The sequence below is a fragment of the Macaca fascicularis genome, chromosome 5 (assembly GCF_037993035.2).
Source record: "Macaca fascicularis isolate 582-1 chromosome 5, T2T-MFA8v1.1".
In the NCBI taxonomy this organism is placed as follows: domain Eukaryota; kingdom Metazoa; phylum Chordata; class Mammalia; order Primates; family Cercopithecidae; genus Macaca; species Macaca fascicularis.
In genome coordinates, this window is record NC_088379.1 from 81,550,244 (window position 1) to 81,572,936 (window position 22,693).

The 22,693-nt window shown below is 40.9% G+C and overlaps 1 long non-coding RNA gene across 2 annotated transcripts in view; it reads left to right on the forward strand.

Annotated features, from left to right (window-relative positions):
* LOC141410313 (uncharacterized) overlaps positions 1-17,274 on the forward strand; it is a 45,089-nt gene extending 27,815 nt beyond the window's left edge. The window contains exons 2-4 of one of the 2 annotated variants that reach the window (XR_012434923.1): positions 8,384-8,465; positions 8,774-8,827; positions 15,183-17,274. This is a non-coding gene — a long non-coding RNA (uncharacterized lncRNA). Of the gene's footprint in view, positions 1-8,383; positions 8,466-8,773; positions 10,611-15,182 lie in introns of those variants that run through there. The other variant, XR_012434922.1, reaches the window with a different exon arrangement.
* Positions 17,275-22,693: the final 5,419 nt, after the last annotated feature.

The following is a 22,693-nucleotide window of genomic DNA, read 5'->3' on the forward strand; positions in this document are numbered from 1 at the left end:
GCACACACACACACACACCCTTTAAGAGATCAATTTTCTGACAGCAAAATAGAGTCTTCCAGTTCAATTGCTTTTTCATTTAAGCCGCAAGGTACATATGGATGAAAATTGCCCAGAGACATCTAAATTAACCACACTTGTTTATTTTGTTAGGTTTACAAAAAGTAACAGATAATGAATTTCAAAATCGAGTCCAAATGTTGACCACCCAATTAGATGGAGTGGAAGTTTTCTCCAGAGTTAAAAATCACACAGGACCCATGCAGGAAAGACGCTGCCCTTAGGAAAGTGCACTGAGGCAGGGCTGTCCCCACAGGAAGGAGGAAGAGCCATCACAGCTAGGCAGAGATAATTCTATTTTGCACGTGTGCCTTTGGAAAACCAGTTGAGTGCTCCCTTATGACAAAGAAGAAAATGCTTGATGGTGTAGTGAATACTTCATTCTTGGCCAAACCCAATCCCTTTCTGGCATGTTTATCTTGGTGGAGCAAGGATGAGGTTTGCCAAGGTATGTGCACAGGTTCCTAGTGGATAATAAAACAGATGCTGAGGGTAAATGTCCTCCAGCATTCAAGTAATTCACTTGAATATGCAAACTGCTTTGAGTACACAAAGAGTATTTTAATGAATTTTTCCTGCTCCTAATCTCAGTGTCATTATTTGCCTTATATTAATTACTTATTACCGCAGATTCAGCAATAATTTTTCTCCTGTTGTTAGAAACATCATTGAATTTTATTGCTAGCCTTGTGTGTTTGTTAATAACCACCTTGGGGAAAAACAGCAACATTGGACTAAATATTCAAGGTGTTTTCTTCCAGATTTTATGACTTACCGACACAAAGCTTTATGTCAATTGTAAGAAATGTTTCTCCATTTTATTAAACTTGGGACTCCTTCAAGAAAATGTCACTGACCAGAATAAAATCCATTGTTGGTTCTAGGGCCTCTACTATTGTATGGGAAAAGATCAAAATAGCAATGTCAGCTATTGAAGAAGGTAAAACCCATTCCATTTACTTTTCCATTATTTGCTAAGTGAATTCAGTTGTAACCAAAAGAGGTGATGGAAAAACAGTATGTTATTTCTGTCTCTTTTGCAATGCTTGGCACTGGGGCTTCATGTAGTCTTTAATAAGACCTTGAGGAAGGTGCTCAATGAGTGTCTGAGCTGCAAGCCCTGTCACACTGGCTGCTGCACATTCTACGTCTTGCCTTGTTCCATCTGGCTGTGGACCCAATCTAATGCTTTGTAAAATGGATCTTTCCAGGAACATATGTTTCTTCTTTATATTAAATATACAAGAGAGAGAATCAATTAAAGGAAGAAATTTTACTAAAACTGATTGTCTTTGAAGATGCTACATTTCAGAGAGGTTATGTTCACTGATTAAATAAAATAAAACAGTTGTCTTTGGGAGAGTCTATAAGGTTCTAAGGGCACCATTAAGAGACTCTTTTTTGATATATGAAACACTTAATGGGTATGATTCTCATTTCACAAACTCCAGCATAAAAGAAAGAAAACATTGTGCATTTTCTGTGACTCAACTTCATTTTGGATTCTGAACTCTCCTCATTCCATTGGACTTAGGTCAGGAAGGGTGGAATCTGGTTACTGAGGAAGGTTTTTGTGGGAAATGTTTTCCTACTCTTTTTTTCCAGCTTCATTGAAGTAGACTTGACACACAAATTTTGTATATATTTAAAGTGTACAAGGTGATGGTATAAATTGTGAAATGATTACCACAACTAAGCTAATTAACACACAATAACTTCCCAAAGTTAGGATTTTGTGGGGTGTGTGTGTGTGTGTGTGTGTGTGTGTGTGGTGAGAAGACTCAAAATCAACTTTTTAAAGTAATTTTCAACTATACAATACATTGTTATTAACTATAATCACCATGCTGTACATTACAGCTCCAAAACCCATTCATCCCACATAACTGAACCTTTGCACTCTTTGGCCACCATCTCCCATTTTTCACCCCTCTCCCCATTCCTTGGCAACTGCCATTCTACTCTCTGCTTATATGAGTTCAACTTCTTTAGAATCCAAATGTAAGTGAGATCATATAGTATTTGTCTTTCTGTGCCTGGCTTATTTCACTTAGCATATAATGTCCTCTAGATTCAACCATGTTGTCGCAAATGGCAAGATTTCCTTCTTTTTTAAGGCTGAGTAATAGTCCAGTGTGTGTGTGTGTGTGTGTGTGTGTGTGTGTGTGTGTGTGTCACATTTTCTTTACCCATTCACCCATCTATGGACATTTAGGTTGTTTCCATATTTTGGCTATTGTAATAATGCTGCAATTGAACATGGGGTGGAGATATCTCTTCAAGATACTGATTTTATATTCTAATTTTAATAACCCATATCTGAAGCATGGATTTTGGTACTGAGTGTTGCAATTTAAGGACAACCATTGCAAAAACTCAACGTAATTTAGGCACAACAAGATGCTATTTCAATGGATGAAAGTTTTGAAATTATAGATCTTCTTTCTTCATTTCAGACAAAAATCTAAAAATAGGTATCTTGAGCTCAATAAAATTGCTTTGAAATCCTTTCTTCTATGCCTATCAACATGCCTCTGTGAGATTGGTTTTTTATTTAGTTATTATTTTTTTGAGATGGAGTCTTGCTCTGTTGTGCATGCTGGAGCACAGTGGCACGATCTCAATTCACTGCAACCCCTGCCTCTTGGGTTTAAGCGACTCTCCTGCCTCAGCCTCCCGAGTAGCTGGGATTACAGGTGCCCATCACCACGCCTGGCTAATTTTTGTATTTTTAGCAGGGACAGCGTTTTGCCATGTTGGCCAGGCTGGTCTCGAGCTCCTGACCTCAGGTGATCTGTCCACCTCAGCCTCCCAAAGTGTTGAGATTATAGGCATGAGCCACCATGCCTGTGCTCAGCCCTGGTGTTTCTATTATGAATGCGGTGAAGCATATATATATATATATATAATTTTTTTATTTTTTTGAGATGGAGTCTCTCTCTGTCTACCAGACTGGAGTGCAGTGGTGCAATCTTGGCTCACTGCAAGCTCCGCCTCCCTGGTTCATGCCATTCTCCAGCCTCAGCCTCCTGAGTAGCTGGGACTACAGGCGCCCGCCACCACGCCTGGCTAATATTTTGTATTTTTAGTAGAGACGGGGTTTCACCGTGTAAGCCAGGATGGTTTCGATCTCCTGACCTCATGATCCGCCCGCCTTGGCCTCCCAAATTGCTGGGATTACAGGTGTGAGCCACCGTGCCAAGCCTATTTTCTTTTATTCCTATCAACATACCTCTGTGAGATTAGTTTCTCTTCTCTGAGTGCCATGAAGTCAAAATATGTAAACTATTTAGATACATATTATCCTCTGTGAGGATTTTTTAATCAGTCTGACATAGATGATATAAATTATTCTGCAAGAAGCAAATCCATTTGGTCACAAAAACTGATGTACATGGGGTGTAAGTGCACATATAGGATGCTTAATATGGGTTATATCAATCATGAATTCTTTTATTATGATTGTTGAAACAGAAAGTTTCAAGTGTAATTGCAGTTCTGTTTTAATCACCTATACTTACTTTTGATGAACAGTATTCACAGTTTTTTTGTGAGTTTCTTTCTGTTTCCCTGGGTGATAACCCAAGTCTCTTGGCTCCTGCTTCCTCACCACATCTCTTCTGTCTTCTTTACTGCCTTTCAATGTCTGTGCCTTAAGAAAGTATATAGTTTTTGTCAGGAATTAGATGATCTGGGCTCCAGTTCATGAAGCAGTTGTGTACCTTGGCTAAATCACCTTTCTGGCTTTCAGTTTCTCAAATCCAAAATAGAACAGTAGGAGAAAATATTTTCTGGCACTTTTTGATGGAAATAAACTTTTTGGAAGATTAATATAATGACGGTGTGCAAAATGATTTGAGAGGAGAAAGAGCCTACAGAGACATGAAAATTCATCTGGTTACAAGGTTTATGCCAAATATCTATAATTTAGTATACAACTCCAATAGCTTTCTCATTATTACAATTTTTAGAAGCAATTCTACTTTGATTTAATTTAATCTTCAGGTATTGGGTCTTCCTTGCTATGCAGTGGTTTCATATACAAAGTGCTTTCTTCTTTAGTGAGCTTATATGCCTACTATCAAGATTAATAGTTCATCTTTTCAACTTTTTGTCTGTTTTAACTTTTACCTACTTTCTGGGCTCCACCCTGATGCCAAATTTCCAAACGTCTACTTCTGTTTGTCTGCAATACAAAGCAAGCCTTTGCTATGCTACTGGAGCAAAGCATAGATCAAGAGAGGGAGCCAACTACAGACTTACATATGCTCCAAAGTCAGGCAAACCGAAGTCCTTGAGGATCTCAAAGAATTTGAAACCATATATAAAATAAACAAATGCAAATGGCACATTTCCCAGTTATATAGGGTCTCCGTGGATTTCTTTAGATCCAAAATTTCCCCTTGTTCTTTTCTCAGGGGAAATAGGGCCAGAGTTTGATCTTTTGCTGAAAGGTTATATACCAGGAGGGAAGAATAAAAGAATAATAGGGAGTTGGGGCCTTTGGGGAAGTAAAAGTAAAAGTAAAAGTAAAAGTAAACATCCCCCTGGAAAATAAACGTTGGGTATTGCAAACCTCAGGATGCTACCTTTTCACGAATGAGCTGTTCCAAGTTGTGGTGTCATACTTGAGCAAACCTCTTTGAAGATAATTGGCCAATATTAAATGAGCCATCTTGAGTTGTAAAAATTATTTTCATGTTTTAATCAGTGATATGTCTATTTATCTACTCTTTCTCACAGTTTTAAGATTCTAAAATGTAAATTTTAATATAGATCCCAAAGGCTTATAATACAATTATAATACAATGCTATCTCTCTCCCTCTTTCTTTCTCTCTCTCTCTCTCTCATGCTTATGATTGTTTCAGTTTATCTGTTGCCGCATAACAAACCACTCCAACTTAGTGGCATAAGAGGTAACCATTTTGTTATATTTATAGGTTTGATGATAGGGAATTTAGGCAAGACAAAACAGGGGACATTTTGCTCTATGACATCTGAGGTCTCAGCTCTGAAGACTCAGACAGCCTGAAGTGACATGAAAGTTTGGGTGTTGGTGCCTATGGAAGTTTCTGCACACAAATGACTTGTATCTCTAAGTTGAATGCTAGCTCAGCTGACTGTTGACCAGAGCATCTACATGTGGTCTCTCCATGTGGCTGGATTTCCTCCCTTTAGGGCCTCTCAGGGTCATTGGATTTCTCACATGGTGTGGCTATAAGAGTAGGTATTCTAGTAAACAATCTTGGAGATTAAAAAGCTGTGTGACCTTTTATAACCTACCTTTGAAAATTGTATAGCGTTACTTCCACCATACTTTATAGGTCAAAGCAGACATAACCTTACACAGATGAAAGAGTAGATATAGACCCTCACCCACCTCTTGATGGGAAGAGCATTGAAGAATTTGTGCCCATATTTTAAAACCAATTGATCTTCACTTTTATTCTGCATGCATGTCTCAAGATTTTGAAACTCCTAAGAGGCATGAATCAATGTATTCCCAGGAAATAGGAGGTAAACTGGTAATTTAACATACAAGGTAGGCCCCTGTCTTTCAGGCCCAGGGTGTGTGTCTCTGACTGTCCTCTGAAGAGAGGAGACTGAAGGGAATAAACCTTTCAAGTACCACCTCACCTGAATACAAGAATAGAATATCTACTGAACTCTGGCTTGAATATCTGCATGTGGATGGATTTAGGTAATTGCTTCAAAGTTATACAGAGCTGGAAGTGGAAGACAAGGAATCAGGCATGGGACCCTGATCTCCTCATTCTCCTGCATGCACAGAGGACAAGATTCATCCCTCTGAGGGCAAGGCCTGGGCGACAGCAGGTGTTTCCCTCTTCCAGCCCAGACAGGTTGCATATTAGCTCTCATTACCCCTGAGAACAAATGGGTCTGACTCTGAATTGCTTCTTTCCAATCTCCAAGACTTTTTCCAGCTCACAGGAGGGAGAAGAGAAGTCTCAGTTCATCTGGGAAGAGCATTGCTGGTTTTATTATACTTCACAGAAGCTGAAAGGAAGCAGTTAAGATGGTTTCAGACAACGTCAGCTGTAAAGATGTACATCAAGTCTGCTGATGGGGGAAACTGAGGCTGGTGAGGTGACCAGTGGACAGGAAGTCACGAGATGACTGTCTCTTTTTTTCCTTCCTTTTAAAATTTATTTTTAAATTGACAAAAATTGTATATATTTATAGTGTAAAACATCACGTTTTGAAACAGAGATGCTATATTAGGCCATTCTTGCATTGCTATAAGGAAATACCTGAGACTGAGTAATTAATAAAAAAAAAAAAAAGAGATTTAATTGGCTCTCAGTTCCACAGGCTGTACAGGCAGCATGGTGCTGGCATCTGCTTGGCTTCTGGGTAGGCCTCAGGAAGCTTTTACTCATGGCAGAAGGCAAAGGGAGAGCCAGCATCTCACATGGCACAGGAGAAGCAAGAGAGAGTTGGGGGATGGGGAGGTGCCACACTTTACAAAAACAAGATCTTAGGAAATCTCACTCAATATCATGAGGACAGCACCAAGCCATGAGGGATCTGGCCCTATGACCTAAACGTCTTTCACCAGGCCCTACCTCCAACATTGGGGATTACAATTCAACATGAGATCTGGCAGGGTCATATAGCCAAACCATATCAGATACATTGTGGAATGGTTAAATCAAACTAATTGACATATGTGTTACATTATATACTTATTTTGGCGAGAACAATTAAAATCTACTCTCTTAGCAATTTTCAAGTATATGATATATTGTTATTAACTGTAGTCACCACGTTGTGCAATGGATCTCTAGAACTCATTCTGCTTGTCTAACTCAAATTTTGTATCCCTTGACCAACATCTGTATCTTCCTAACCACTGCCACCCCCAGTCGCTGGTAACCACCATCCTGCTCTCTGTTCCAGTGAGTTCAACCTTTTTACACTGCACATATAAGTGAGATCGTGTGGTTTTGTCTGTCTGTGCTTAACAGAGGTGACTTTCTGTGTCATGATTGTTCCTAGGCTCAGCCATGCTTCTGGTCCAGGTCTTTTCCACAAACATCATACTTCCCCACCACCACCACACTTTAAAAACTTTAACAAGGCCACCTGTTATACAAAGAGACAGTTCCAGGTCGGCTTTGTCATGAAGTCTTGAGTGGATGCTGGGCAAGTTATTGACCATCTTAGGTCCCTTGCAGCTCTAGCTCACCATGATTCAGAAGAGATAAAGGTAACTTGGTTTCTGAAAAATGTTGGCCATGTATTCAAAGGTAGATCAGAGAGGCAGGTTACCTTAATGTAGAGTTACCAAACATTACATGAGATATGCTTATACTGAAAAAAAAACTCTTCATTGTTTACCTGCAGTTCAAATCTAGCTGATCATCCCATATTTTAGTTTACTAAATCTGGCAACCCTACCTTAATAGCTACAAGTGTGGTTAGAGTGTGTAGATCAGGAGGAGTCAGCAAAGGTTTAGTGTAAAAAGACGAGATAACAAATATTTTCAAATGTGCCATTTTAATGCAAAAGCAGCCAGATGATATATAAATGATTGGGAATAACCTTGGTTCAATAAAGCTTTTTTTACAAAGCCAGGTGGCAGGCCCTCATTTGCTAACCCCTTCTCTAGAGCTAAACTACCTAGGTTTAAGTCAACTCTGTCATTTATGAGATACAGGAAATTAAGCATGTTACTTAATCTCTTTGTGCCTCAGTTTCCTCATCTATAATATGGGTCATATTCATAATGTACCTGCCTCCTAGGGCATAAAATGGTGTCTTTATATATGAAGTGTTCAAAGCATACAGTAAGTGCTATGAAAAAAGAGTGCATGCCACTTTGTGTTGTAGGATTCAAGTATCTCAGCAGAGTGGCCAGAATAATCATAGTTAACATTCATATAGCACTTGCCCTGTGCCCAGGCACTTTACATATGTTAACTTATTTAATCCTCAGGATAGCCTAGGCGGTAGGTAAGTTATCACCATCATCATCATCATCATCATCATCCCCATTTACAAATGAATCAACTGTGGCCCAGAGAGTTAAGCGGTTTGCCTAAGGTCACCTGACTGGCAAGTAGCCCTGTTGGGGTCTGAACCCTTGTAATCTAGCACCAGAGACTATTCATTCACCCGGACCCTAGAGGGAAGAGATATGAGGTTAACAGGAAGATTAGAAAATGTCACGTTAAGTGTTTGCAGTGATATTTGTCAATAAGTTGAATATAATTTATTTTCAAGAAAATAGTCTTCATTTTGTGGGTTTCATTTTCATAGTCTTCATTTTTGTGGGTTTGTTTCCTGTTCTTCTTCAGTTCTGAGGACAATGACCCCTGTCTGTGATGCCCCACTGAATTCACAATGATCCACGTGCAGACTCTCCAACCCTGGAAACATGTTAGTATTTTAAATTTCTGGGGTATGAACTCTTTTCCTTTCTTTCCTCTTCCCCTGGGTTTTTCTCTTGCTTCTTTCACCTTCCTGCTCCTCCCCACCTTCTTCTCCCCAAACTTCTTTTCTCTTGTCCTTCTCTACAACTTATTCGGGCCTGAAAAGAAGCCAGGGAAAAGATATTTGCTTTGGGTGAAGAAGAGAAAAATAAAAGATGAACTAGCCAAGTCAAAGAATAACTCCGATTTTCCACAAAGGGCTACTTCATGGAAAGACTGTGACTTACAGTGCTTTATACTCTCTCTCCTCTTTAGGAAAAACAAAGTTGATGTAAACAGCTGGAGACTGCAACTTGAAAAACCAAGAAAGTAAGATGAATAAAACTTCCTGTTTTCCTCTCCTACTCTGGCCTACAGGGGGTTGGCCTACAAGGCTTCTTTCCAAACCAGATGTTCCATTCCCAAAGCTCCCTTCAGAATCTCTGCATATCAGTTATTCTTTACACAGCACCACCAGACCTTAGATTCAATTACCATGAGCATGCTTCAGCCAAGCGTCTGCTGGGACACAGGCCCTCTTAGGAGAAGAAAGCGAAATATGGTCAGCATATGACATGAGCTCAAGGAGGCAAACACTCTACTATCATCGTCTAAATTAAGCAACATTAACAGAGCTCCTCCTACAGGCCATGTACTGTGGCAAGACTCTCATCTGATCTGCACCATTAGGTAGATACTACTACTGTCCCTATTTTATAGTTGGAAATCTGGCCTGGGAGAGCTGAATTAATAAATTCGTGACCCTGAAAAGGCCCCCTCAGCTCACCCAGTAAGACCCCCTCCACCTCTTCTCACTCTCAATCCTGCCTTCTTTAGAAAACATGAATGTACGGAAAAGAAACGTAACGATAGAGAAGCCCTGTTCTCTAGGAAGGGGATATTATCGCTTCCATCACTTCGGCTCCTGCCTGGGTTTCTGGGCAGGCTGCTTTTCTCCTTGGCTACTCATCTTCTTTGGAGACATGCTGTCATCGATTTTAAAGGTCTGTCTGCATCCTCCATGGTCACACCCAGCTGATGGACCCCAGGACACACTGCCAGTAATAATGCAGACTTTCTCCAGCCCCTGCTCAGCCTCTTCCCAGCGTCTCTGGCTGAGCTCTTCTCGAATATGTAGCCTAGCGCACAGGGGACATATCGTCTTCATGGTAAAATGCTTAAGTGCTCGAACAGATCTTAAACATTAGTTTCAAGCATGAAACTCGTCTATATTTGGCCTTTTCATATTGAGGGACAATCTGCCAATAGGATTTGTGATGGGGCTGTTATTAACAGTCTCTTCACTTCAAAACGGGGCACGATGTACTTTAGGGTGAAGCTGATTTTTGGCTGTTGGGTAATTATTAGTAGCTAACAATACCTGGTCAATAAAAATGTGTTTGCTTGTTTGTTTTGTGAGATCATCAACATTTTACATAATTTTCTTTTTTTTTTTTTTTGAGACAGAGTCTTGCTTTATTGCCCAGGCTGGAGTGCAGTGGCGTGATCTTGGCCCACTACAACCTCTGCCTCCCGGGTTCAAGCAGTTCTCCCGCCTCAGTCTCCAGCTGGGATTACAGGCGCACACCACCACGCCTGGCTAATTTTCGTATTTTTAATAGATACGAGGTTTCACTATGTTGGCCAAGCCTGGTCTTGAACTCCTGACCTCAGGTGATCTGCCCGCCTCAGCCTCCCAAAGTGCTGGGATTACAGACATGAGCCACCTGGCCTGGCCCATAATTTTCTAATTGTAGAGGATAACAGGGTTAGCTTTCCAACCAGTTAATGAGTACCCAGCAGCAGACTTCAGGGCTTTATTGGTTGGCCTCCATATCAGGTGCAGCTTTGAGCCCTCCCTCTCTACAGGTTGCCACGTGTCCCAGTAGTGAGGAAGAATATGGTCACTTGCAGTTGCCCCTCCAACTTCTGCACCATGTTTTTCGAGGAAAAGAAATTCAAAGCCTTTCTCACAAAGTTTAGGAACCCCAAGTGTAGCTTCATTTCTTCCTTTTAGGCAAAAGTACTGTAGGCCTGTGTCTCATGTTCAAAACCTGGGAAACACTGATGTAAATGAAAAAAACAAAGATAAACAAAACAGATTTCTTAACTGTAGAAGTTCTCTGTGCTATTAATATCCTGATGTCTCTCTGAATCTTCAAGAAGGACATGTAAAGTATAGTTTCCTAAACTTTCTTGACCTCAGAATACCTCGGAACCTCTTATGATATTATTGTTCCATAGACACTGCTTTATTCTGTTCGTGCTGCTATAACAAAATACCACAGACTGGGTAATTTATAAACAAAAGAAATTTACTTCTCATGGTCCTGGAGTCTGAGAAGTCCAAGATCAAGGTGCTGGCTGGTGAGGGCCCTGTCTCTTTGGTTCCAAGATGGCATCTTGTGGCTGGATCCTCAGGAGGGAAGGGATGCTGTGTCCTCACATGGCAGAGGGGATGGAAGGAAAAGAGATGGAAGACTCTCTGAAGCCTCTTTTATAAGTGCTTTAATTCATTCCCCAAAGGCCCTGTCTCTTAATACCACCTGATATGGTTTGACTGTGTCTCCACTCAAATCTCATCTTTAACTGTAGCTCCCATAATTCCCACGTGTCACGGGAGGGACCCAGTGGGAGGTAATTGAATCATGTGGACAGGTCTTTCCTGTGCTGTTCTCATGATAGTGAATAAGTCTCATGAGATCTGATAGTTTTATAAAGGGGAGTTTCCTTACACAAGCTCTCTTTCCTGCCACCACATAAGATGATCCTTTACTCTTCCCTCCTCTTCTGCCATGATTGTGAGGCCTCTCCAGCCATCTGGAACAGTGAGTCCATTAAATCTCTTTCTTTTATAAATTACCCAATCTTGGGTATGTCTTTATTAGCAGTATATGAACAGCCTAATACACCACCACAATGGGGATTAAGTTTCAACAGGAATTTCAGAGAGAATATACATTTAAGACTGTAGCAAACACATTTTGGGAAATCAGGAAGTAGCCATAGTGGCTGCCATGAATTAAGAACATATGAATCTAAGTCCAATACTGGGTGTTCTGCATACATTTTCTGATTTAATATTAACCACATCCTAAAACACGGGTCTTATGATCACAAGGCTTAGAGAACTTCAATAACTTGCTCAGGGACGCATAGACTGACATGGTAATGCAAGGGCTGCTACCAAATGTTCTGACCAAATGTTTTGAATCTTCTGTTCTTCTTTTTCCTTAAGAACCTTTTTTTAAAGATACATTTTAAACACAAAAGGGAATAAAGACCCATATAACAAACATTCATCTTTCTACCATGCAAAATTAGTAAGTTTTAAGTTTAGTCAGATTTGGTTCTAGTCTTTCTTTCTTTTTTAAAGTAAATAAAATATTACAGATTAGTCATATTTGCTTCTTATCAAGCTGCTTCCCTGTTATAAATGAACCCCAATCCCAGGGGTGGAGGAAGGCAGCAAAGTTGTAAAGTGCAACAGCCCAGGCTCTTTCTTAGCTGTTCTTTTGCCAATTGCAAACAAACATTTTCTCCTATTTCTTGTTTCCTCACTTCTGTCTTGAGTTCCCTTCTAAATTTGAGGCACGAAGAGAAATATTTTAAAACAATGCAATATGCAAACCTGAGGTGAGTCACCAACACATTGGTCTACAATTAAGAAAGAAGACAGCATTGGGGTTCTCAAAGCAGCAAGTAGAACACAGGGGGATATTCTCAGGTGTGACTGATATTGTATGTGCTAAAGATACTGAAAATGCTCAGCACTCAGGATTTTTGCTAGCGACATCCTATGGTTTAGCCAAAGACATGCTCTACAGTGTGTGTACAGAGTGATACCATGCTAAAGTGTATTAACACATGCAGTTGCTCCAGCCCACCCAGGCTAAGGTAAAACTCCATGTCATTCTTATTAGCCTTAATTGATTTATTTTTCTTAAGTAGCACTCCTCACCACTTGACATTGCATTTTTGTTTATCATTTCTTGTCTGTCTTTCCTACTAGAATGTAAGCTCTATGAGGGCAGGGTCTTGCCTGTTTGTCACTATAGTACCCTCTTACCTGCCTTTCTTTGTGTTAGTTCATGAAATATTTCTGGAGAGCATGAGAGAAGTTATCCAAGCAGGAAATAGAAAAAAAAAAAAAAAAAAAAGCAGTATGTCAAGAAATCAAGGGAGAATCGAATTTGATATCAAGGATTAAATATGAGTATATGATACTGGAGGGGAAGAGAAGAAGACACTACGGCTGGTGTTGTTCACAGGAGCCTGTTTCCACAGTAGGTAAAACTGGCCACTCAGAAGAACTAAGCTCCCATGCTCTGTGGAACATTTTCCCAGTGAAGAATCCTGATGCCCATTAAGGGAGGGAGGGACAAGAAATAGAGCTCTGCACCTCCCATCTTCAAAGTACTGAGGTGGGTGTGTGATGACAGGTGGTGCTAAATTAAAAGGCACATTGATTCTGTCTGCCATGGTAACAAATGATGCCCAGTGCTCTGTGGTTTGCAGCAACAAAGCTTTGCTTCTGTTGGATGTGACTTCGCTTGGGATACAGGCTGAAGGAACCCCTGTTTATAACATGCTACTCTTATGGCAAAGGGCTTCTGTTTAAATGTGGCATAAGTTATATCTATTTCCGCTTTATTGGCCAAAGCAAGTTACATGGCCAACCCCTATGTCAATAGGACAGGGCTGCATATTTTTTTCTCATAAGAGACACTGAATATTCATGGCAACAGGTAGGATGTATACTTCTGTTGTACAAAGGGAGAGTAAAGAGTTGAGAGCAATAACACAATCTACCCCCCAAAGTTTTCCTATGGCCCTGGAGCCTAAAAACCATCAAACCCATTTCTCCTGCCTCCCTAGTTGTAGGAGAAGGAAGGATTAAGAAAGAAAAAATATAAAATGCTGTTGTGGTCACTTAAAACAGGGGTAGAAATATCAGGGACGTGGAAAATCAGGGGCACAGATGGATCAAACATCTTTCCCTCTATTTGTCACTTTGGAAGTTAAGAAGGTGTGGTGTTGAGCCAGCAAAATCGCAGCTATCAAAGAATGTGGTTTTATGCACCACAGCTTTGGCACTAGATTGAGAATGTGGTAGATTGCATTATTATTTTCCACTTTTCACTACCTCTCTATGTGAGTGGCTTATGCTTCTCTACCGTAGGGATATCAAGATATATCTATATCTATCTATATTTATTTATTTATTTTACCTCCTCCACAAGAACACCAGTGTCTCAAACAGCCTGATCATGGAAAGAAGGAGGTATCTGAAACAGAACTGTAGTTCCCATCCAAGGTGAGCAAGGAGATAAGTTTTTTGTTGTAAGTCACTGAGATTTGGGAACTGTTTGTTACTGTAGCACAATCTAATAAAAAATGAAAGCCAGTTGAAACAAATAATAATAAAAAATTGTAAATTTATTGATAACCTACTTTTCCCAGATATTGTTCTTGGTCTTGTGCATGTATAGACAGAATGTTTGTTTCCCCCCAAATTCATGCTAATAATTAATGTCTAATGTGATAGCATTTGGAGGTGGGGTCATTGGGAGGTGATTACATCATGGTGGTAAAGCCCTCATGAATGGGATTAGTGCCCTTATGAAAGAGACCTCAGAGAGCTCCCTCAGCTCTTCCACCATGTGAAGATGCAGTGAGAAGACTGCTGTTTATGATCCAGAAAGCCAGTCTTTACCAGATACTGAAACTGCTGGTGCCTTAATCTTGGACTTACAGCCTCCAGATCTATGAGAAATTTCTACTGTTTATAAGCCACCCAGTTGATATTATTTTGTTATACCTGAACAGACTAAGATTCTCATCTAATCTCCCAACAACCTGAGAAGGAAGAAACTATTTTAATCTCCATTTTACAAATGAGAAACATGAGACACAGAGAGGTTGACGAACATTGTCAAGGTCACATATAGAAAGTGAAAGGACAGCTGAGACACAAACTCAAGCAGTGTGACTGTAGAGCACCTAGTATGAGACAAAGTGAATCTTATATTTAGTAGAAAGAGTGTGCTTCACTAGTAATCTATTCATCTTATTAAGAAGGTCTTCAAATAGAACCAGTGGTGTGCAGAGTGGGAAGAAGAGACTGAAACTCGTTGTGTTGGTTAGAATACAGATCATACCGATTAAAAAAAAAATCCAAAATGCAGTGTTTCAAATAAGAGAGAAGTTGGCATTTCTCCAGGGAACAGTTAGGTATGAGCATTCCAGAGCTGGGGTGACTCTAGAATGCAGGCTCATACAGGAAGTCAGTTCCTTTGAACGGGTTGCTCTGCCATCCCTTTAGATACTGTATTTGTCCACACAAGGTCAGAGCTTGCTGGTCAGCAACGCATCTATATTCCAGCCTAAGGAAAAAAGGAAGAAAGGTGTAAGCAGGCCTTTTTCTGCATTCAGGAGACCAGGACAGAGATACAATTATAGGCGCACATGCTGTTTGTCTAAATACTTCCAAATTATTAAACAAACAAAAACACTGCCAATGAACCTACTATTTTGACAGTATGCCTTCTTAACTGCCTGGAAATCCAGGGGCAAATTTAGGATTCTCAGACCTCTTGGAATTCTGAACTGGATATGACAGCATAGGGAGAATTCACACCTGACCCTGAGCTTATGGCTGACCACATTTTCTCTTCCACTCCAGCTCCATCCTGCACTGCCAGCATCCTTGCCCAGAAGGTAAAGACACTCTTTTGTCGGTACACCTCCTCACTATACAGCTGTTTCTCAGTGAGCCTTCGTCCTAGGAGTGAATGAACTGGTGGCATGGTTTACACTCAGGAGGATAGATCCACAGAAGAAGCTCATGCAGGCTCTGGAAACAGGTTCAGAGACATTTGGACAAGGAATTCTAAGGTTCCATGGACTTAAAGCTTGGTCTAGAAGAACAATAGAAGAACAAAGGTCCCTTCGGTCCTGCAGAATTCTCATCCTATAGGGAGGGACACATCCAGGATAGGGCCTTGAAAAGTACAGGCCTCATGGAAGGCAATCCTGTTGCCTGGGTCTAAAACTGGTACCAAATGCAAATAATTACTTTATTTGAAATTTAGCATAGATGTTAGTAACGTAACTTCTGCTCACATTTAATTGGCCAGTACCCAGTCACATGACCACACCTAGCTTCATGGGAGGCTGGGAAATGTAGTCCAGCTGGGCAGCCATGTGCCCAGCTGAAATCTTGGAGGACATTATGTTACTAACATTGAAAAGAGGGTAATGGATAATGGAGGCAGGGGTAATCAGTGGCATACAAGAAGAACACGTGAAAAAGGAAGAAGTTCTCATAATTTTCAGTTGAAACTAATAAGGAAGTAGGTCAAGAATAATATTCATGGTTTTGGATACCAAGGTACAGAGCAGTTCTTCAGTTATACATCAGTGTATCTTAATTTATCATGAGGTAAGTTATATTTTGTTATTAACAATACTATAGTGCCCAGTGGGTTCACCTTGACCACTGCCTAGACAGAGCTCATTTATCAAGACAGGGGAATTGCAGTAGAGAAAAAGTAATTCATGCAGAGCCAATTGTGTGGGAGATCGGAGTTTTATAGTACTCAAATCAGTCTCCGCGAATATTCAGGGAGCACAGTTTTTAAGGACAACTTGGTGGATGGGGGGAAGCCTGTGAGCCAGGAGTGCTGATTGGTCAGGGATGAAATCATAGGGAGTTTAAGCTGTCTTCTGGCACTGAGTCATTTCCTGAGTGGGGTTACAAGATCAGATGAGCCAATCTGAGTGGTGCCAGCTGATCTGTCAAGTGCAGGGTCTGCAAAATATCTTAAGCACTGATCTTAGGAGCAGTTTAGTGAGGGTCAGAATCTTGTAGCCTCCAACTGCCTGCCTCCTAAACCATAAATTCTAATCTTGTGGCTAGTGTTAGTCCTACAAAGGCAATCTAGTCCCCAGGCAAGAAGGAGGCATGCTTTGGGAAAGGGCTGTTACCGTCTTTGTTTAAACTATAAACTAAATTTCTCCCAAAGTTAGTTCAGCATACACCCAGGAATGAACAAGGACAACTTGGAGATTAGAGGCAAGATGGAGTTGATTAAGTTAAATCTTTTTCACTGTCTCAGTCATAATTTTGTGAAGGTGGTTTCAATACAAAATAAATTTTGTGAGTTTTTTTTAAGTTACATTAGTTTCAAGTTATCCATATCATGTCAATTAAGTCATTTCTGTGAGGCATAAAGAGATAGAGTCCAAGCTATTGTATAAACCCTAGGGCTGATGTTATCTATACTAGAGCCAGTTATGAGTTTCTATGTCTGAAATGTATTGCTAATAGTTATGTCAGAAGTGTTCTAACCAAAGCGACTCCATTTTGAGTGAGGGCTAGGAAAATGAGGCTGAGACTTGCTGGGCTGCATTCTCAGAAAGAAAGGTATTCCTAGCCTCTAGATGTTTACCGTTAAGGGAACAGATTAATAATGTTTACTAAACAGACCCAGACTTGGGAGCATCCTAATATCCCAATATCTGGAGAACAAAGGCATTCCTAATTTTGCTTTAAAGATAATAACATCAATTCTTGCAAAATATAGTAACTAAGAAAATTAATTTTTTATCACAAACCCTTGTAGCAGAGCACATCTCCTCATGATATACAAGCATCGTACCTAGGGTGGATGTGTTCCTCCTCTTACTTTCAGGAGCATCCTACGGTGTCTGTGGAGTAGCTCTCCTTTCATCACTGTACTTTCTTAATAAACTTGCTTTTGCTTTGCACTGTATACTCTCCCTGAATTCTTTCTTGAATGACATCTAAGAACCCTCTCTTGGGGTCTGGATTGGGACCCCTTTCCTGTAACATATTTCTGGAGACCACAGAAGAAATTCTCCCAACCCAAACGAAATAGACTGCAGCACTGATTGGACGACTTTGGATAAGTGGTGGGGTACCTGGGTAAAGAATGAGATGGGATTAGAGGCCCAACTTAGGGTAGGTAGAGTCTCTCCTAAGACCGAGTGGATTGGAGGCCCCTCTTAACAAAACGGCAAGGACGCTTAACTGACCTCAGATTAGAGGCCCAACTTAGGAAGGTTAGAGTCCCTTCTAAGATTTAGGGGGTTAGAGGCTCCTCTAAGTAAAGTCCTTCTTGGCTGAAAATTGGTTTGGCACCTCAAGCTATGCTCTTCATATTAATCTGCCTTGTCATCCTTGCTGCATAAATCAATGTCTTGGTTGCTGTCTGTGTTTCAGTGTCATTTTCAGGAGACTTTATTTAACTAGTCTTAGGGATTTTACCTTACTCATTTCCTATGTGACTCCTGATTTCTGTCCACTCGCTTGTGAAACATTGGGACAAAAATCATTGAATGCTTCATCTCTAAAATTGCTGATTGAGATCGATATTTAACAGCTATGAGCAATAAGATCAGATAGATGTAGCTATGTTTTGTTGCTGCTATGCAGACTATGTGTGATTGAGAAGCACTGGGATGGAAATCAGGGGACTTTTCTCTGCTGTTTGTCTCATTTTGCACATGAAAAACTTCTTTCCTTTCCTGGATTCGGGCAAACCAGCTTTACTTGTCCAATCCACACTGCCACTATTGGCCAGAACCTGCTTGCTTACTCTGGTCATTCCCATCTAAATCCTCTTCATTTCCTTTTCCTTATTCAACATTTTTGTCAAAGTCCTTGTGATTTATTTAAGATTCATGTCTCAGCTCACTAACATTATATGGATAATGTGGAACATGTTTGATGAGAGGAAAAGAAGAAAAAGAGCTGGACATACTAGATGATCCTTTAATGCAACACCCACCCCGCCCCACGCACTGCCCTCCCGCCCCAGAATTGGCGGGCAGTTTCGGGTGGAGCAACACTTCCTTCTGTCAACTCTGAAGGTTCAGATGTGTTGGTCCTTTCTCCCTGTAGTCCACCTGAAAGTTGTATTGAGAACCATTCATCCCCTCCTTTGTACCCATCTAGTCCCACTCTACACCCACCCACCACTCCCTAAGGAACTTAGCCCAGTGAGTACTACTTATAGTGGAGCCTCCTGTCAACCTCCAAAGCCAAACCTTTGTCCACTTGGAGGTGGCAAATGGGGAAGAAGGCATTGTGAGAGTACATGTTCCCTTTTCCATGTCTGATTTGGCTCTATGTAAAGAGAAATTTGGTCATTTTTTTGAAGATCCAATAAAATTCATAGGTAAGTTTGAGAAATTAACTCTGACCTATGGTTTAATTTGGCAGGATCTGCATGTTTTGTTGTCTCTGTGTTGTACAGTGGAAGGGAAACAATGCATTTTTGGTACAGCTAGGACCTATGCAGATGAGGTATTGGCTCGCAACCTGAACCATACGATATATTAAGCAGGAGGTACAGGAGTTCCAGATCAAGATCCAGAGTGGAACTATTAACGGAGCAGTGAGGACTTGGGGAGGAGAAATCATAGGGTCACTTGTTTGTTGGAAGAGATGAAGAAGTGTATGAAAAAGCCTGTTAACTAATAAAAGGTTAAGGAAATTTCTCAGGGTAAAGAGGAGAATCCAGCTTTGTTTCAAGGGTGTTTAGTTGAGGCCATCAGGAAATATACTAACACTGATCTTGCCTCAAGGGAAGGACAAACCCTTTTGGGAACACATTTTATAACCTACTCTGCCCCTGATACTCATAGGAAACTAAAAAAAAGCAGCTATGGTCCCCAAACTCCTATAGGACAGCTTTTGGATATGGCATTTTTAGTTTTTAATGACAGGGACAAAGCAGAGGAAGCCGAAAGAGCAAGAGGAACTTCCCACAACGTGCAGCTCTTGGCTGCAGCCTTAAGCTCACTTCCCACATGGGGTTACCCTCCTGGCTCTTGGCTTGAACAAGGGGAACTGAAAGGTGGGAAGCTCAAAGCTGGGCATCTAAGTCACTGCACCTTGAGCATAAATCAGTGTATACACTATAAAAAAACTGGCCACTGGAAGAGGGGTTGCCTGGCATCCTGAAGGGAGCCATCGACACCCAAACCAATGATGGCCGAAATAGCCAGGCAAGCCCAAGAGTGACAGGGCCCAGGATGTTCCGTCACAGCTCCTGTTGGACAACATATCTCCGGATGAGCCTTGGTAACCCTTGACATGGCAGGTAAGAACATTAACTTCCTTCTGGACTGCTTACTCTGTTTTGACCCATTATAATGGGCTTCTGTCACCCCAAAACTGTATGGTCAAGGGGATAGATGGACAAGCCCATAGACATCATTTTACCTATCCTCTAAGCTGATCTTCAGGGAGTTTGGTTTTCTCCTGAATGCCCCATTCCCTTGTTGGGAAGGGATTTGTTGACTCAACTGCAAACAGTAGTATCTTTTGGAAATCACAGGTAAACAAGAAATTCCTCCTTCTCCTTTCCTTCGAGTAAATATCAGGCTTTGTTGCTAGATGCTCCTGATATAAGACTTAAAGTATGTCAAACTTTGAATCCAGCATCTATTTGCCTGAATCCACAGGTGCCCTAGATCATTCTTGTATACAAGTTATGGAGCAAGTTTACTCCAGTCATCCATATTTAAAGGATGAGCCTCTAGGTAATCCTGAGGTAGAATGGTTTACAGATGGAGGTAGCTTTGTGCACCAGGGAAACAGGAAAGCTGGGTATGCTGTTGTCAGTGAACACCAGGTAACTGAATCTTAGGCCTTACTAGCTTCTACCTCAGCTCAAAGGGCAGAATTAATAGCTGTTATTAGAGCCCTGCAATTGGGAAAGGACTTAAGAATTAACATTTATACTGATTCTAAGTATGCCTTTCTGGTACTTCATGCTCATGCTGCTATCTGGAAGGAACAGGGACTCTTAACTGCTAAGGGTTCTCCTATAAAACATCAGTTAGAAATTCTAAATCTACTGGGTGCTGTTTTCCTGCCCAAGGAAGAAGCTGTAATTTATTGCAGAGGACATCAAAAAGGAGACTCTAGTGTGGCTAAGGGAAATTCTTTTGCAGATGCAGCTGCTAAGGCAGCAGCGTTAAAGGAGCTAGTTGGGCTTGTCCGCATGCTAATGCCCCAAGCCAGGATAATGACAGAACCTAGGTATACTAAAGAGGAACAAGAATGGGCTAAAGGCCAGGGTATAATGCAAGATCCTTCTGGCTGGTTTATCAATGAAAACAAACTGTTAATACCAGGTGCTCATCAGTGAAAAATAGTTAACATTTGCATGAATGTACTCATTTGGGAAGAGATTCCCTATTTCAATTAATGTCCCAGCTTTTTATAGGAAAAGGCTTACTTAAAACAATAAAGTGGGTAACTCAGGCTTGTGAACTGCGTGCCTGGAATAACCTAAATAATCAGTCTTTACCTCCTCCTCTAGTAAGGCCTGTTCAGCATAGGGGAACATACCCTGATGAAGACTGGTAAACAGACTATACTCAGATGCCCACATCTAAAGGGTTTAAATATTTATTAATATTTGTTGACACCTTTACGGGTTGGATCAAAGTTTTTCCTACCCAGTCTGAAAAGGCAAATGAGGTTTCTAAACTCCTACTAAAGGAAATAATTCCTAGATTTGGGCTGCCTAGGAGCTTACAGAGTGATAATGACCTATCTTTCACAGTGATAATTAACCAAAACATATCTTCAGCCCTAGGAATTCAGTACCGCCTTCACTTACTATGGAGGCCACAGTCTTCGGGAAAAGTAGAAAGAGCTAGTCAAACTCTAAAAAGGACTTTTGCTAAACTATGCCAAGAGACATCAGAAATCAGACTGTCTTTATTGCCTGTAGCCTTATTATAGGTTCGAGTGGTCCGTAAGGGAAATCTGCAGCTCAGCCCTTTCGAAATAATGTATGGAAGGCCTTTCTTAACTACAGTCCTCTTAATAGACATAGATAATTTCAAGCTGTAGAATTATGTGATTAACTTAGGACAAGTGCAAAACGCACTCCTTGAATATGGAAATCAAAGACACCCTTTCCCCATGAAGGAAGAACTAAGCTGGTTGTGACAACCCAGTTGGGAGACTGCATCCTATTAAAAAGTTGGAGGGAAGGATCCCAGCAGGTCAGCTTTCTCCAAAATGTAAGTGACCCCAGCAAGTTCTCCTTAGCATCCCAACTGCAGTTAAACTTCTGGGAATAAACAGCTGGGTCCACTTATCTCAAATTAAACCTGTCTCTTATGAAGTCCCACAGGCCAACAGAACACAAGAGACTGATCCTGTTTATTCCTGTGAGCCAATCAGTGACCTCTGACTCCCATTCAGAAAAAATGAAAGGGATGGGTAACATAAAGATATGGATTGGCATTCTACCTTTGGATATGTAGCAGGACGAGTGGCAGACAAAACTCCTCAGACACCAAGTTAAAGAAGGAAGGGGTTTATTCGGCCGGGGGCATCAGCAAGACTCCTGTCTCGAGAGCTGAGCTCCCTGAGTGAGCAATTCCTGTCCCTTTTAAGGGCTCACAACTCTAAGGGGGTGCATGTGAGAGAGTCATCATTGATTGAGCAAGCAGGGAGTATGTGACTGGGGGCTACGTGCACCGGTAATTAGATTGGAACAAAACAAGATAGGGATTTTCACAGTGCATTTCTATACAATGTCTGTAATCTATAGGTAATATAACCAATCAGGTCAGGGGTCGATCTTTAACTACCAGGCCCAGAGTGTGGTGCCGGGCTATCTGCCTGTGGATTTCATTTCTGCCTTTTAGTGTTTACTTCTTTCTTTGGAGGCAGAAATTGGGCATAAGATGATATGAGGAGTGGTCTCCTCCCCTAGATATAAGTTGGAATCATGCAGACAGTTACTTATTTACTGATGGGCATAGACTTTAGCCTCTCTACGTAATCAGACAAACTGTTAGGTATGTGGACATTTTAACAGTGGCCCAAGGGGGAACTTGTGCTTTGATCAAAACTGAATGTTGTGTGTATGCTCCAAACTATTCACATAATATTACCCAGGCTATGAAAGCTGCAGATACTCATATCTATGCCATTGATGCACTATCAGTTGACCCTATATATGCTTGGTTCCAAGAACTGCCCAGTTCTTGGAAAGCCTTTCTGTTTAGTTTCCTTGGAATGATTTTACTTATTTTGCTTTGCCGTTGTGGGATATATTGCGGTTGTACTCTTTGTGTAGGAATGCAAGACACACTCACTCAACACTTTCTTAAATTGGACACTTATTAATCTTTCAG